Genomic DNA, 4,626 nt, shown 5'->3' on the forward strand with positions numbered 1-4,626 from the left:
AATCTTCCCAGAAACCTTTACCTCTTTTCTATACACTTAGTCCTTCACCAAAACATCATATCTCTTTGTTAAGAAATTTATTCAATTCCTATATAAACCCAAATAATTTCCCTTTTTATCATTTCCTTACAAACACCTACATTTATCTCTCTAAGAAATAGCTAATCAAAGAAAGATATATCAGAAGTAGGATGAAATTATCTTATCCGCCAGGAAGGAATTGTATACTTTCAATATAGTTTTGAAAGTTTCAGTTAATGTACGTAGTTTTTTGTTCGTGGCCAGAACTAGAAGTTCGGGAATTCAACCGAAATCATTAGATCCTTAAATTGAGAAAACGCTAAAAAAGAAAGCGCTTAAAAAAAATGTAAAAAAAAAGAGAAAAAAAATATATGTACAATACTAATTTCAAGTTGGGGGTATAGTTCTACTTTTTAATTCCCACTTGAAATTATTTCCAAGTAAGTTTAAATGAACAAGTTCGTATTTAGTTGATAAAAATATTTTGAATAAGAAAGAGCTCCATTTCAAGCAATTGAATTTGCGAACAACTTCTTTGAAAATTAATTCGCTTAGTTTTACGTTTAGATTTTCATACTTCTTATCTATTGTTCATAATTTTTATGTTTATTTGTTTTTAGTTTAATTTATTTTTGTTTTATTTTTATTTCATAAGTTTGATTTGTGTATAAACAAGTTTTATCCAATAAAAATTCTTTAAAATCATCTTTCTAAATGTTTTGCACAAAAATTTTCATTTATGCATATAAACTGTACCTGCACTTAAGAACTTAATTGAAAAACATTAAATGGCATGGTCGGTACCTCTTAAGCAAACACAAAGCAATAAAATACGTACAAGGTTACGGTTGAAACCACCCTTATTCGGGCGTAACCAAGCAAATAAAATCAAGTACTTATTCATTTTAATATATCTTATATATTAGTTTAGGTTTGGGAAAGAAAATTTTAGTGCTTTGAAATGCCTTGAGATGAAAAACTCAATAACATGCGTGCTTATTTCGTCCCGAATGCTTCAATTCGAAATTGGAAATACAAGACGAATGATATATCGTATTTATACTAAGTTAGTTTGATATTTTTCGTATAAATTTGCCATGCGAAGCTAGTCTTTTCGGCTTAACTAATTTAAAAGGTAATACAGAGATATATGTTTTATTTTCATAAAGAGATTAGTTAGAGAATAAATTCAGTGAAATTTTGCTCGGGACTAGCAAAAGATTAAGTGTGGAGATTTGTTAAGCCCAAAATACACCTATAATATCATCAATAATTACATCAATATTGCTACGAATTTATGCTATTTATACCTATTTAGAAAGCTTTTACTTTCGAATATGTTTCTTTCATGCAAGGTACATAAATATTTGGTAAAATCCAAATAGGAGTAAAAAGAGCTCGAAAATAGAAGAAAAACCCTACAAAATGAGTCGAAGACGACGAAAATTAATAACGCCAAGTCGAAGACACGAACAAGAGCTGAAAAACCGAAAAATGCTCTGTGCCGCGACCGCGGCTTTCCCTTTTCATGGTCGCGACACGCGTCTTCAGTCACTTTTCCCCTTCGTCTGAAGTGCATTTGATGCTCCCCCATTCTCGGTAGTGAATTTGATAAATCTCGGTACGAGCAGGAGATTTTAGAAGCATGTTACACACTTTCGTTTTCGACGAAACGCGTTCGTTCGCGTGGATAAAGACGTCCTTTCACAACGGATACGTTCTTTCACAACGGACACGATCCTTCACAACGGACACGACACTTCGATCAAGACTCTTCAACATCTATAAATAAAGAGTTGATGGAGAGTTGAAGATAATAATGATATAATGTGATATGTGTAGAAGAAAGAGATTAGTGTAGAATTTATGCAGCAAGTGATTCAGAAGTTAGATTTAGATTCTGTTCAAAAGCAATATGATGTACACACATTGTTTACAAAATAATAACAAATTCAGTAGCGTTTAGACATTGTTCCAGTTTAGTTTTCATTTTGGTAGTAAACCGACCCAGTCTCTATTACGAAGATTCAGCGAGAAGATTGAGTAGAGGATTCGCCCCTGAGCCTGACAAACTTGAACGAAACCCAAGAAAAGGATTGACAACCCGTTCACTTGCACGCCGTCAAAGAATTCAATGCTCCATGTTCTCTGTAAACTTGTATCAATTTATATTTCATCTAATAAAGTCCGTTCTATTCGATAGATTTTTATGCAGCACTTTGGTAAATGAGCCGAAGTGGATTGATGCTGGTGTTTTCATTAAAACGTATTTAATTCAAATCTTTACAAGGAAACTTTGTTGAACACTTAGGCAAATTATTAGCTCGGTAGAGTTTTAATTTGGTTAAGGGCAATTATCCCGGATAAGGGTTTTGTCGCGTTCAAAACCTATTAATTAGAGGTTCTGTCATTTATTTCATCTTTATAAATCGTACAAAGTTTAAAGTTGTTTCTTTGCTTAATGCAAACAAAAATACTTGTTTACTTTTCTAAAGTACTAAAACGTTCCTGTTTTGCAAATTCATTCTTAAGTCAGATATTTTCTAACATCTTTATATTCTAATCTAATTCTCATTCTAGCTATTTCAAAACCAAAACCGATTAAACGATTTTTCCATATCATAAACCTAAAAGTAAATTTAACCGATTATAAATAAGTTTTGTTTAAAAAAGCGTTCCCTGTGGGATCGATATCTTTTATTACTACAAGCGTATACCGTGCACTTGCGGAAATCGCTCAACAAGTTTTTGGCGCCGTTGCCGGGGAAACGCTAAAATTTTTGACAAAATTTTAAATTTTTCGTGTTTTATTACGAATCTAGGTTTATTCATACTTATTCAAACTTTTATATTTTTAATTATTTTCAATTACTAACATATTTATTTTTCAAATTCTGTTTTGTAGGTAGTTTCTGTTCGTGCGAAATTTCAAGTTCATGCGCAGTTCTCGAAGTTCGGGCACGTCACCAGATCCTATTGACCCAGAAATTGAAAGAACTCTTAAAAAGAAAAAGAAAGAAAAGAAAAAGAAAAACCAAACCCAAATTACCGAGCCAGAAGTAATGGCCACACTTATGGATTACGCTAGGCCAGGAGTGGCCGGTGTAACAAACAATATAGTTAGACCCCAAATCAATGCAAATCAATTTGAAATTAAGCCTGTGTTGCTTAATATGTTGCAAAATAATGTAACGTTTTACGGGTTACCTAACGAAAATCCTAATACTCATTTGACAAATTTCTTGGAAATTTGTGACACTTTTAAAATTACTGATGTAACTGCAGAAGCAATCAAACTTCGCCTTTTTCCTTTTACTTTGAAGGATCGAGCCAAAGAATGGTTAACTTCTATGCCAGCCGCATCAATTGAGACTTGGGAGCAATTAGCCTAAGCATTTTTATCAAAAAAATTTCCTTTAGCAAAAACCGCAAGAGTCATTAAAGAGTTAACATCTTTTTCTCAAAATGATAATGAAACTCTTTATGAGGCTTGGGAACGTTTTAAAGAACTTCAACGTTTATGCCCACACCACCAATTGCCCGCTGAACTTTTAATGCAAACATTTTATAATGGACTAAATCCTACAACTAGAGGTTCATTAGACGCTATGTCTGGAGGGTTATTCATGAAGAAAACATCTGCCCAAGCAAGAGAACTTTTGGAGGAAATGGCAATCAACAGCAGTATTTAGCCCGCGGAACGTGGACACCTACCATCAGCGAAACCATCATCCTCAACAACATCATCAGTTAAAGGTATAGTGAATCTTGATCCAGTAGCGATGTTGCAAGCCCAATTTTCTGCCTTGTCGCACAAAATTGATAGGTTTATGGCACCATGTGATCCTAATGGTCAACCAATCCAAACGGATGTGGATTACGAAGGTATGAGTGAAATTGAACAGGTAAACTTTGTCCAAGGGAAAACCAAACTAATAACCCTTATTCCAATACATATAATCCTGGATGGAGAAATTATCCTAACTTTAACTAGAGAGATATTAACAATAATAATGTTAATGCTAATCAAAAAAATACTACTAATTATCAAAATCAATCAAGAGATATGATTAGCACTTTATCTTCTAAAATCGACAAATTCATTGATGCTATGAGCGGAAAAATAAGTAATCACGACGATGGTTTTAAACGGATCGAGAATAAATTCGATCAGCTTATTAAAAACCAATCATCTAGCATCCATAATTTGGAGATTCAAATTGGACAACTCGCTAAATCAATTCCATCCCGCAAAGAGGGAAGTCTTCCAAGCCATACGGAAGAAAATCCGAAAGAGCATGTTAAGGCTATCACTCTTCGTTCAGGGAAAAACTACTTAGGCCCGGAAATGCCCGGAAATTCGACTTTACCTGGAACTGATTTACCAAAACCCAAAGAAGATACATTAAAACAAAAAGATGCATCGATTGACTCTAGTACAAAAACTTTTGTACCCAAACCACCTTTTCCACACAAAGTCCGCAACAAGGACTATGATAAACAACTTTTAACATTTTTAGACAAACTTAAGAATTTGCATATTAATTTGACGTTTATGGATGCAATTATGCAAATTCCCAACTATGGAAAATTCCTCAAAGATTT

The 4,626-nt window shown here is 33.4% G+C and overlaps 1 non-coding gene across 1 annotated transcript; it reads right to left on the bottom strand.

Moving 5' to 3' along the window:
• Window positions 1-3,452: 3,452 nt before the first annotated feature.
• On the bottom strand, window positions 3,453-3,559 carry LOC136215974 (small nucleolar RNA R71). Its single transcript, XR_010682975.1, has one exon. It is a non-coding gene; the product is annotated as a small nucleolar RNA R71 (small nucleolar RNA).
• Window positions 3,560-4,626: the final 1,067 nt, after the last annotated feature.

Source organism: Euphorbia lathyris, chromosome 1, assembly GCF_963576675.1.
Source record: "Euphorbia lathyris chromosome 1, ddEupLath1.1, whole genome shotgun sequence".
Taxonomy (NCBI): Eukaryota; Viridiplantae; Streptophyta; class Magnoliopsida; order Malpighiales; family Euphorbiaceae; genus Euphorbia; species Euphorbia lathyris.